We start from the raw sequence: 13,242 nt of genomic DNA on the forward strand, positions 1-13,242 counted from the left end.
TAAGATCATGCTGACCCACACATTTGAATGGACTCATCCCCCAACATGAACCCCAAAGTAAAAATAAATGGACACACCCCAGTAGGGAATAAGACCAAGAGATAGATTGCAAGTTGAGCAAAGTTTATAACAGATAAAAGATGCATGCCGAGAACTCTGCGCTCTGAGAGCGCTCTGCTAGACATTACACGAGCAGCACATTAGAAGACTGAAACGCATCACTGCTGATGATTTGATATAGGTACATAATACTTGAATGTCATAGGCTGAATGTGCAGAGCCGGTATGGACACATATGAGACAGTTGCACCGGATTGGCTCGAGGCTTAGGTGTTCATTGAGCAGTATGTGGGTCAGATGGGATTATCTCTGTGGGGTGAAGGTCAGACACACACGATGAAACATAGCTAACTAATATATCTTAGCAAAACAGGAACTGAAGGCATGCAACAAATAAAAATTGGAAAACCATGACAGTCATGGGGATGCTGTGGAGTTCATTTTGTTTGATATCTGATTGATTTTGCTCTTTGAACCTTAAGGACCGTTAAACTCTTATTCCTGGGCCGAGGTGTCCACCTTGGACATTTTGCTCTGTTTGATGCCTCATGGTATAAGCCGACATGTGTTAGTCTTACTAGTGAAATACAACAGTGGGGGATTAGACCATGGATGGCTGGTGGGCCTGTTCATCAAAATATGGGTCAGATGTGTATCTGCATCAAGAGAGGTTAGGGGACTGTGGCTTCTCAAGGTGGTGGTTGAGGGGTCATAGACAGGTTTGTGGAGATGGATGGGCAAATTGGCGGTGTTTCTGCTACTGTCACACACAGGACAGTGAGCTCAGAGGAAGAGAAAGGATACTTTATCTGTTTGCAACAATTCGAGCCTGGGCTTCTGTGAAAAAAGAGTTTGTGTGATACAGACAGAGGAGGAGGTGGTGGTGGGAGTGGTTGGGCTGGCTGTGAGTGGAGAGATGGCTTTTGGAAATCATTGTGAAGTTTAGTAAAAAGATGGAGTTTGGGGAAGTATAAAATGGAGTCTGCATGTGTCATCCAACAGCTCCTGTCCTTTGTCTTCAGAAGACAGAACGCAGGGACGTCTCCTGCGATTGGATGAGCATCAGATTCATTCCATACAGAATGTACAGGGGGGTCGAAAGTGTTAGGCGGAAACCTGTGCAGTTCCCTCTGGGACCACTGCAAAAGATTTAGGACAACAGGTGTTTGGCAGTAAACCCACTTGGTAGCAGTCTGTACCACACAGATTCACTTGGTAGCTGTGGCTGAGCAGTCAGACTTCCCTCAAGAAGAGTTAGGCAGTATGTGGAGTATACAAAATAGGGCAATCTACACAGTAGAACAAGCAAACACGGAACAAGGCTTCGGTGTAAAGATATAAAGGTATTTATTTATAACAGCACATCTATGGAAAACACTCTGGCACTAATACGGCAAACAACTTCAATCACAATTACTTATACGAAGAAACAGATCAATCCCCCTAACAATAGTTCGACAAGTCTAGGTTCACCGGCATCACTTATTTGCAGACAGAGGTGTATGTTTTAACCTAGATAGTACTCTAGTATTCGTTAGGACGGGAGAGAAAAATAAGGCAGGTTATGAAATCAACTCGGTACCAATACTTTACGGACAAATGCAAGGCAAATAAGGCAGGGTCTACTGCTGATCACAAAGTTCAGAGGCCAGGCCCACTCGGAGAGAGGCAAGGCGATATGTCCCAAAAGTGTCTCAGTGGAAATGAGCTTCGAGTCTTTATCGCAAATTGTTATGGAAAGTTTGGACCAGTTCAGAACAGAAAGTTTAAGAAAGCTTGAAGGCGACCCAATGGAAAGGCGAGGATTAAGACACCTCACTCTATCCGGCAGAAAGGGAAGCCAGGCGGACACAGTACCTTGTTTGTGGAGAGACAGCTCTGCCAGGGGCAGTGGTTCCTGGTGGTGGGTGCACGTCGGGTCTTTGCCAAGAGAAGAGATGATCTTGTCGTCGAAGGAAAGTTGAAGATCGTTGCACCACCATGGAAGAGACCAGCCACGGAGTGCTCCGTCACAAGGCACCACCTTTTGGTCGCAGTACAGGGGTAGTGGCTATCCGGTTGCCGAGGTGCTCTGCATGGGCAATTCGACCACTGCGTCCTGGAGCGAAGAAAAAGCAAAGGCGACTGGTTGTTCCCACCAGTCAGGGGAAGAGACTCTCCGGCCGGGAGATCTCCTCTGTTGTCGGGAAGTGGTGAGTCGGTTCAGCAGGGCTCCACCGTAGGTGTCGTCGTTGCAGGTCGGCTCAGCTTTACCCTCGTCGGATTCTTAGGTCCTGTGGCGACTTCTGAAGATCCAGTCCCAAAAGCCCTGCTTTTATACAGAAAACCCCCATTCATTCAGCCTAGCTGTCACTCAAAACACGCTAAGTGGTGAGCGGGGAGGCTCACCACTTGGGCCAATCACACCAGAGTGCGACTGGAGTTGGCAAGGCAACCCAGTCCAGGGTGCCTAAACCCCCTCCCACACTCCTGTGGTAACCCAGACAGAATGGCACCACTTTGGAGGGTCTCTGTACAGAAGCCCGCCAAAAGTGGAACAAAGGGCTCAACCTTTGCTTTAGGAGTCACAGAGACGAACACAGACGCCATTTTAAAAAACGAGTTCTGGCAGAAAATACCACTCGATAGACTTATTTAAGATAAGTAAACCTGTGGTATGTTAGAGATTAACGGGAAAAAGTATCAATCTCCAACAATGGGAAGAATCCCATAGGGTTAGATCCGGGGTCGAAAATAACAAGTAGTTTCCACTGCCACCAGCCAAAACTCGACAAGGGGGGACGGGACAGTGCCCCCTCGAATAACAGACCCAGGAGTAATCGAATTACCCCTACTAGTACGTCCACAATAGGATGGTTTGTACTAGTTCTGTTAGTAAATTTAGGTCTAGTAAAGCCAATGGTGACTTTACATGCCTGGGGAGACAGTAGTCAGTCCCCGGGTATGGAGTCTATGATGGAGGTCCGCTAGGACGCCCCAGTGCTACGGCACGGAGGGTGCGGTGTAACACACATAGCAAAACATATGAGACCCTATGGAGTAAAAGACTGCATAGCCCATAGAACACATTGACATACAAAGGAATTACACACATTCATGTCCAAGAGTGGGAGAAAAAGAGTCTCACTCTTGGCAGGATGGAAAAAAACAAACTCCAGAAATCCAGCAAAGCTGCTGGGGGACTCACTAGGTTAGGAAATTCAGCCTAAACAGAGAATTCTCCCTAACAGAAAGGACCCTTCCTCCCTTACATTCCCCCCTTTCATAACTCCTAATGTAACAAATACCCCTTACTGTTAGTATGTCTGTGTTCCTCTGCCTTCATTACAGCTTCATCCCAGGCTGCGGTCCCCTTTATTGGCATCCATGACACTGCACACAGACCTTAAACTTTGACCCCTTCTTTCATATTCTTCAGGAGTGCAGGTCATGTAGATGCACCCACCCTCCCCCGCCAGGTCAACCCACACCTCCTTATACCACTCCAACTCATGGGGTTCTTTAATTGTCGTGTGCCACAAGTTATCTACCCTATCCCCTGTGTTGCACACTGCTGTCATGCAGTATTTGGGCTCACTATTATCACCTGTTTTGCATCTTTTACATCACGAGGTATCTTTGTTGGATTGCCCACTGTCACCATCTTGATTGCACTACTAGGCATAGAATTTGCACAGCATCAAACTCCTACCTGACACACACAAAAAATTAATAGGAGGAACGTTACTGTGTTTGCCTGGAAGGTATTTTAAATTCTACAAAGTGCAAGATGAACAAGGCACTGGGCATCTGCTATGGGGACTTCTTGTGGTATTAGGACCTTAGGGTTCCCTGATGCATGGGGTATCAGGGAACACACAAAGCAACTTTCATTTGTTGCCTGTTTACCCATGGTGCTCATGTCAGAGTATCACTTGTTAGACTGGTCTGGGTGCCGGGGGTCTTCTACTGCATCCAGCCTTATGCCATGGTATACATCATATCTGTTTTGTTTTGTTTTGTTTTGTTTCCCTTTTCCTTGTGTGTGTCCCCTAGTCCATGCCATATCTGTACAATTCTTTGATAAAGGATATGAAAAATCCCATTACTCAATTTTCCATTCTGTTCATAATTTTGTTGCCAATACTGTGTGTTTGGAGGAGCGTTTAGCGTAGTTGCTTGGGACAAAATGTGCACATGCTCAACATTTGAGGTAGGATCAAAGGTTGTCTGAGAGTGAGTGTATGGCAGTACTGAAACATTAGACATTGATTGATATTTGTTATTCTCATAAATTATATTTTCAATGACATTCATTGGTGTGGTTCCCAGCTGAGATTCTTTCATTGTGTGGTTTTTATACAAGCTGGTAAGATTTGCAGAGGTGTTATGGGCCCATATCAACTTTATCCCATCCCAAATCAGCTGTGTTCCTTCTTCTACCAGTTTTCCCCCACCTCCCTTCTTTTATATCTACAGTAATACAAAGAAATGCTCGAATACAGTCCTAAGCATAATAATAATGTTGAAAATACAATGGCCGTGAAATACAGACCACAACCGTATGAATATGCCCTAGTGGCGCTAATATTGTCCCTATTGCTATCTAATTCTGTTGTGGTCCCCTGAAAGGCAGTTCTTTCCACCATTGTTGCACCTACAGGGTGGAATACAATGAGTAAAGTGCTTAAGTGCACTTTCAGTTAGACTAAAAACTAACATATCATTTCACTTCATCACTTTAATTTTGAAAGAGAGAGAGAGAGAGAAAGAGATAGAGAGAGGGAAAGAGAGAGAGAGATATGCACACTATATGGCACTTATTTTATTTACAAAATATACATATATATACATATATATATATACATGCAGCTGTTGTTCTTCACTGTCCTCCTCTGTTCCCTGTATCTTTATACCCTTAGGGCACTGCTGCTTCTTTCTCATTTTGTTGCTCTGCTCCTTGTATTATGCTGTCATGTGCCTTTCTAACATCGGAAAAGTGGATCCAATATTTCAGACCTTTTACTTTCACCGCCGATGGTGTGCAATATATTGCTTCATATGTGCCATGAAATCTTGGAGAATTCCACCTTCTCAAGAAACTCTGTACGTACACCAACTCTCCTGGCATTAATCGGCTTGCTGGGCTGTCAATAGCTACTGTAGCGATGTCTGTTTCAGTATCTTTGGTGAAGGGCGGGGCCATTTGTTTCGCTATGCTCCTCACAGCTTGTGTTAGTTGTGTCAGATACTCCTTCAATTTCTCACCTAGTATTGTCGCTGTTCTGTGCGCATCAGATACTGTTCTTGCTGGTGACAAGGGAGTTTGCATGCACCTCCCTGTCACTATCTCGTGCAGGGACAAGTGGTGGTATTTGCTGGGTTGTGTCGCCAAAGGTAGGCAATAAACTCAATTTTTCTTGAGAGTATGACATAGTTTTGAGAGCCTACTTTTGAGGAGTCCGTTGATCTTCCCCGTTTGTTTTCGGATGATAAATCAAGCACATTTTGAGTGTAATCCCCAGTAGGGTTGTTACTTCCTTAAACAAGTCATTAACAAAATGTGTTCCGTTGTCGAAGCGTATGACATCACCTATTCCCAAACGTGGGAACACTTCTCTCACTAAGAATTCTGCTGCGTATTTTGAATTTTGGGTGTGCACATGGTCCTGCTTCCACCGACAGCGAAAATGGGCAGACCACCACTATTAAGTATCGGGCTCCATTGCACCTTTCTCCCATGTCTGCTTAATCAATGTGCAGCTCACTGAAAGGTCAGACGGGCAGGGCAGTGTTCCTCGTAAAGTTCAGAGGGTCATCCCTGAATTGTACCTTTGACATGTGACACATTCGATCATGAATTTCACTAAATGCACATAAAGGTTTGGGACAAACCAATCCTCTTGAATATCTGCAGCTATATGTTGTTTAGTGACATGGGCGGGGAAGTGCAATTGTTGGAATGCTATTTGTAACATCTCTACAGGCATTACTACTTTCACTGTAGCACCCCGTCTCCATAAGAGGTCTGATGATGATTTTTTTTTTAACCATAGGTCTTGTTTTGTGGGGGGAGCTCTGTTTTGTAATTCTATTGTTTGTGTTATCGGTAGGGTATTGTACCCTTCACCCTTCTCTGTCTCTGTACTTGCTCTTTGCATGCACTCTGTAGGCAACGGTTTTGAAAAATAAGCTGCTTTTTTTGGCATCTGCATTTGCTGCTGCGTTTCCGAGTGATATTTTGTCACGGTTGTTTGTATGGGCCTGGCATTTTACCAAAGCCACCACTGAAGGTTCTGCAAGAGCTTTTATGAGGTCATTCAAAAGCTCTTCATGCTGCACGGGGATCCATCTGCCCTCCTGAACCCCCTTTTCCTCCACCTGGACAATCAATGATGATATGATATGATATGCTATGATATGATATGGCATTTATAACGCACCTATACACAAGTGTTTCGAGGCGCAACAATGCAAGGGAGGGGAACAAAGGGAGGACGGACAACGATTCCACTAGGCCAGGTGTCATTCAGATCGCACAAGTGCGTGGAAAGGGGGGAAGGGAAAGTGCTGTACATGGGAAGATGATAACAATAAGTAAGTAAACGGCCAGCATGTGGCAAGTGCATGGGTAAGTGCGGGCATCAGGTGTCAAGGGCTGGTAGGGGGACTGTAGGGATACAGAAACAGTACCCAAGTACCCAAGTGCAAGGGCTCCCAGGTGGGCAGTGCAGGTGAGTGACGCTGGTGGGGGACGGTCCTGGGCCCAAGATCAGAGGGTGTCCAGGTAGCCAGTGCAGTTCAGGTTGCAGCCAGGAGGTCAGCAGAGGAGAGGAGGAGAAAAAGCAGAAGCAAAGAGGAAGGTTTTGAAGTGCTTCCGGGACCAGAGATGGTTCTCCTCAAGTTTGAGGGAAGCAGAGAGGCTGTTCCAGAGGGAGGCACCCGCCAAAGAAAGAGATCTAAGACCAACTCGTTGCATGGAGAAGCGACTGACCCTGAGGGAGTTGGAGGTGGATGAGCAAAGAGCTCAGGAAGGAAGATATTTAGGAATAGAGAGTTGAAGGTATTGAGGCCCCAGACTCCAGAAGGCTTTGTTTATGATGCAGAGGGTGTTGAACTTAATCCTCACAGCCACTTGGAGCCAGTGCAGAGATTTCAGTCCTGGAGAGATACGATCCCTGGGCTTGAGGCCAAGGACAAGTCTCACAGTCCTGTTCTGGATAATTTGCAGAGGGCGGAGAGCAGAAGCAGGTAGATTTAGAAAGAGGCTGTTACAATAGTCCAGCCTGGAGAGGACAAGGGCTCTGGAGACAGTGAGCTTCTGGCGGAAGGTGAGGAAAGGAAGAATAACTCTGAGAAGGTGCAGCTGGTAGTGTGACTTCTTAGAGATGTCCGAGATGTGCGGATAGAAGGAGAGTGTGGCGTCGTAGATGATCCCAAGGTTTTTTGCATTGCAGGTGGGAGCTGGAAGAGTGCCAAGAGAGGCTGGCCAGAGAGCTACAGAGAACGAGGGAGCGGGTAGCCGATGAGGAGAATCTCAGTCTTACTGGCATTAAGGCAGAGGTCATTGGTGGCACACCACTCCTGGATAGCAGACATAGAGTCAGAGATGAGGGAAGGAGAGGAGGAGGACGAGGGTAACCTGATAATGAGCTGAGTGTCATCCACATAGGACTGAAAGTTGGGGCATAGAGTGGTGATGCGGTGGGCAAGGAGTGCCAGATATTGGTTGAACAGCCAGGGAGAGAGGTTAGACCCCTGGCGAACACCACAGGTAGAGAAAAAGATAGCAGAGAGAAAGGATCTAAGTTGGACCTGGGACGGTCTGTCGGAGAGGAAGGAAGTCAGCCACGCCAGAGCCTGACCAGTGATACCCAAGTTATCACGGAGATGGTTGAGCAGGATGGCATGGTTGACAGTGTCAAAGTCAGAAGAGAGATCAAGCAGGATGAGGACTCAAGGGGTGTTAGAGTCCAGGTTGGAGAGCAGGTCTTCACATAGGTTCAGGAGAGCAGTTTCCGTGCTTCTGGCAGCTCGGAAGCCAGACTGATGGTCATGAAGGGAGTGATGGAAATTGGGTGATAGCCGGCAGGAGGGGTGGGCAGATGGTTTCTTAAGAAGAGGGTGCACAAGGGAGTGTTTCAGGGGGATGGGAAGACTCCAGTGGCGAAGGAGTGATTGCAGAAATCAGCCACGGCAGGAGCCAGGGAGTTGATGTGGTCCTTGATAGTTTTGGAGGAACAGCAGTGAACCTGTTTCAACAAGACTTTCATAGATTGGACTTGTCTAGAAACCTCGTCAGCAGAGAACAGGGGAGAGGCATATAAGGAGGAGGAGGAGGAGGAGGGGTGACTGCAGAGGGGCCAGAGGAAGAGCAGGGAGTAGGTGGAGGGGATAGGAGGAGAGTGAGGACATAGTAGTGGTTGCATATGCTGAGTCAGAGTAAATGATAACTGCACATCCTTTTGCTGTGTGGAATGCTTCAATCAACAATACTAGTTGTGCAGCTTGTGCTGAATAATACTCTTGTGGTAATCGTTTCTGTACAATTATCTCATATTCTTCTTCCTCTAGTCATACTACTGCTGCACCCAAGTGTTTTTCTCCTGTCTCCAGGCAAATAGATGCTGACCAATCTACGAAGTACACTTCCCCTTCCTCTAGGGCATTTTCACTTGCTTTGTGAATGTCGTCTCCTTCCCCCTTATATGTGGCACAATCATGGTTTTGCATGTCTTCTACCGTGCCTGGCTCAGAGAGAAATGTGACTGGGTTTACAATTTAGCAACGTACTATGTGGATGTTAGGGATGGACAGTATTATTTCGAATGATGTTGCTCTTTGTGTGGTGAGAGTAGATTTCGATTGTTCAAAAATGGCAAAAAGGAGTGTTCAACGAATAACGTGACAGAGCACACCATTACCATTGTTGCACTTTTCTCAACTGCAAAGGTGGCCCCTGCAAGCACCTGTTCGCACATGAAGTGTCCTTGCATTACTGAGTCGAGGGTACCACTGTATAAGAAAATGGTTTGTGCTCCAGGGATGTCTTTTGTGTTAATACCACGGTCATAAGTGTCCCATTGCAGTGTAAAAACAGGTACAATTCCTGTTCATAGTCTGAAGTGGCTAAAACAGGAGCTGTAGATATTAGTTCTTTTAGCGTTGTGAATGCTGTGTGCATGTCAGGTGTCCAAGTGATAGCTATGTTATCTTTTTGTGCTTCTTTTAGTGCTTGTAGCAAGGACCATGTGTATGCTTCATAGTCCAGTATCCATGCTCGGCAGTAATTACAGATGCCGAGGAATTTCTGCATTTCCTTCACTATGTGCGGTTTCGCTGCTGCAGGCACTGTTGCTGCTCTGTCTGGAATTATCCTTTTACCATCTTTCAATATTAGTTGTCCCAAGTACAGCACGTCTGTCAGTAAGTATTGTAGCTCTCCTTTATCTATCTTATATCCCTTGTGTGCTAACAAGTTCAGCAGTATTATTGAGTCTTTTCTGCACTAACCCTCACTTTCACTGCAAATTAGGAGGTCATCTATGTATTGTATCACCGTGCTGTTGACATCAATATTGCCACGATCTTCATGCAGTATTCTGTTGAAAATGCTCGGGCTTTCACAGTAACCCTGAGGCCATCTACAATGCTCATATCTCTTACCCCCCAGAATGAATGCAGTCAGATATTGGGAGCTGGGATCAAGTGGTACAGAGAAAAAAACATTTTTCAAGTCCACCACAGTGAAGTGTGTCACTTTCTTTGGAATACTACATATAATGGAGGCGGGTTGGGGACAAGGGGAACTCCTTTTGAATTACTTCATTAAGTGGGCAGAGGTCCTGCACCATCCTCCACGCCCCTCTTTTTGTTTTCTTAATCGTATAGATTTCAGTATTGCAAGGGGAATTAGAAAGTACAATTATGCCGTGCTGTAGTAATGCATATATTGGTTCTTTTATCCCTTCCTCTGCTTCCCTTGACAGGGGGTATTGTTTTACCTGGGGCAGCACAGCGCTGGGCTTCAGTTTAATTTTCACTGCTGTGACTTCTCAAAATAGCCCCACATCATGGGGGTTCATTGTCCACAGATTAGTGGGTACATGCTGCATGTCTTTGTCAAAAAATGATGGCAGTGCACTGACGGTGGTCATGAGGGGGTTGATCACTCGTCTGTTGTGTACCATTATGTCTCATGGCATACATGTTTCCATTATTATCTCCCCATCACTGTCATCATTAGCGAACAGCGCCTCATCTGTCAGTTTGTGCATTGCTGTGTTTGGGTCTATGCAAAGTACTGTTCGCACTCGCATCCATGCGTGTCCAGCCCCATTGCCACAATACGTTTAGCTGAAACATGTACTCCCTTCAGATCGAACGAGAGTATCGTGCCTGGCAATATTTCATGGGCTGCTAGTGGGCGGAAAACAAAATCAGAGGGTACTGTCCATTCTTTTCACGTTAGTTCAGGTACAGCTTTTGCCAAAACTTGTATCCCATACACAAACATGTCTGCATTAATGGGCACCCCTCGCACTGCTACTTTGTTTGTTTTGTGTTGATCAACAGCATTGCCATAAGGAGGCATATTCTGGGCTTGAGCACACTATTCCCCTTTCTGTAAAGGAGATTGTCATATTGAGCTTACTGAGGAGATCCCTTCACAGTAGATTGACTGGTGAGTTTTCATGATAAAGTAGGGATGCTCGCATTGTCTTTCCCCCTACTTTTATGTCCAAATCTTTAGTGTATGGAACCGTGACCACAGCCCCAAAAAATCCCTGCATTTCCACATTGTTTCCCGACAGCAGAAAATTGCCTTCACATAGGCATGAATTCTTGGCTCTTGAGTCCATCATTAAGATGAACTGTTTGTCACCTATCTCTGCCCCCACCAGTGGTTCCTCATCTGGATGTAAGGTAGTTTGTAGGACTGGACACGCAAGGGCTCTCTGTGGGCTGTCCTAGTCTGGGTGTGTGTTATTCCCCGGGAAGGAGAATATGCTCTCTCCGACCAGGGCTGTTCCTAGGAATGGCACAGGCACACCATTTGCAGTGGTGGCAAAAGGGTTACTGTGTGTTTCTCCCATTGGGCTTTGACGTGTTAATTGTGTCTGCACCCCTTGTGGTGGCACTCTGGGCCCTTGCATAAACCTGTTGTCATGTTGTACCTCCTGTCCATAACCTCCCATGGGTAACCCATAAGGACTGCCTGGGTGGGGATGGCCATATTGTAGTCCGTCATGATATCTTTGTGTGTTTTGATAATATGTCATGGGACGAATACGACATTCCCTAGCGACATTGAGAGCCATCAGCCCGCTCCCGAGCGAAAACAACGCGGCCATGATTGATAGGGCTATCATTCTATCGCACCTTGATTATGCCAATTCTTTGTTACTGGGAGCTTCTAAAAAATTAATTAAGAAATGCCAGATAATGGAAAATAATGCTGTTCGGGGGGTAACAGGGATCAATAGAAGAGATCATGTGACAGAAGTAAGGGGAGAACTTCACTGGCTCAGGGTTGAGGAGAGAATCCTCTTTTTTCATTCTTTTTTTTGAAACCATTATTTGTAGTTGCACACAGTTAAGACTTATTCATATCTAACAGCAATTTCAAGACATTCACACTACAATAGTTTCTGTTTCGTATCCCTCTAGATTGTCGGTTTCAGCTTTATCAGCCAGGTATTGTCTACGACTGGCCCATATGTTTCTGTGTCTCGAGGTGGGTTGTACTGAGTCTATGTATAGTTCTTCGCTGTCACTTGTCCATATCATGTCTTTATCCCAGTCTTGCTTAATTTGGTGGGGTATTACTTTTCCATTTTAGCAGTATGGCCCTCTTTGCTATCAGGAGACTTAGGTTCAGTAGTTTTTTCCAAGTTGGGTTCATTTTCCCAGTGGCACCGGAGAGAATCCTCTTTAAATCCATGACTCTAGTGCATAGATGCTTGTATGGGGTGGCCCCACTGTATCTCAGATCTAAATTTACTAGATACACTCCCAATAGGACCCTGAGATCAGAAACACATGGCAGGCTGCAGATATCACCGGCAAATCGAGCTATGGGTTCCAGAAAATCTTTTCCGGTTCAGGATGCCCAACAATGGAACAACCTCCAAGTGGCTATGCACCTAGAACTGAATCACAGAATTTTCAGGAAGCACCATAAGAACCAACTCTTTAAGTAATTCTTTGCATAAATAGAATTTCCATCGTAACCCGGCTCTCTGTCTACTGTACCCTGTTTTATGTCTCTCCGCCCTGATGCCTGCAGGCTTTCGGCACATTATAAATGCATACATAATAAATAAATAAATAAATAAAAATGATCCCACCTCCCACATGACCAACATGCTCCTTGTCCTCCTCCTCTAGGTCGTTGTACTCAGTACCCTCCTCCTTACCCCGGTACCCACCTCTTCCTCGCTCAGGCCATCCTTGCCACTGGGGCCCTCCCTACTGCTCTTCTCCATTCCATTGTTCCTGCCCATTGGCTGTCCATGTGGCTGCCATCCTGGCCTGTAAGGCTATTTGCCCCTCCTCTCCTTCTCCCTGTCATTCTGAGGGCGGTGCAGCTGTTACAGCCACAATCTTCACAAACTTACCCTGTACGAGTTTGGCCTCGTCTGACAATCTTTTTTGTGCAATTTATTTTTCCCTCTCTTTGATCCTCCTGCAATGGTGCACTATGATGCCTTGTATTTCGGGCCAAACTTTGGCTTCTATCCTGGCAATTGAATCAAGGGCCTTCTGTACCTCCTTCGGGAGCCCTCTCTTGATAATGAAGTAGAAGAGAGAGGTAGACTGATCCGAGGCCGTGCCCGTCTATGCCCTCCACATATCCTGCACCCAGAGAATGAATTGCGCAGGATCTTCCCCATAGTGCAATGCATTACAGAGTGTAAATCAGGGTTGTCGGGGAAGGTTCTCCACAGTGTATCCCACACCTGTGCCCTTACATTATTAAAGGATGATCCATCGTGCCTATCATTGCCCATGGCTACTCCCAGGAACCCCGCCTTCACTCAACCACCGCTGATACTAGAAGGCTTTTGATGTTCCCTATGGCCTGTGGGACCCCTGCAGTGTTTTTCTAAAAAGCATATATCCATTTCCCCGTGCCCCCAGAGAGTGGAGGAAGCACCTTCAACAAATTATTTTCATCCATTAATGCCCAGGGCAGATAAT

This window comes from Ambystoma mexicanum, chromosome 6q, assembly GCF_040938575.1.
Source record: "Ambystoma mexicanum isolate Mex_15411 chromosome 6q, UKY_AmexF1_1, whole genome shotgun sequence".
Classification (NCBI taxonomy): Eukaryota; Metazoa; Chordata; class Amphibia; order Caudata; family Ambystomatidae; genus Ambystoma; species Ambystoma mexicanum.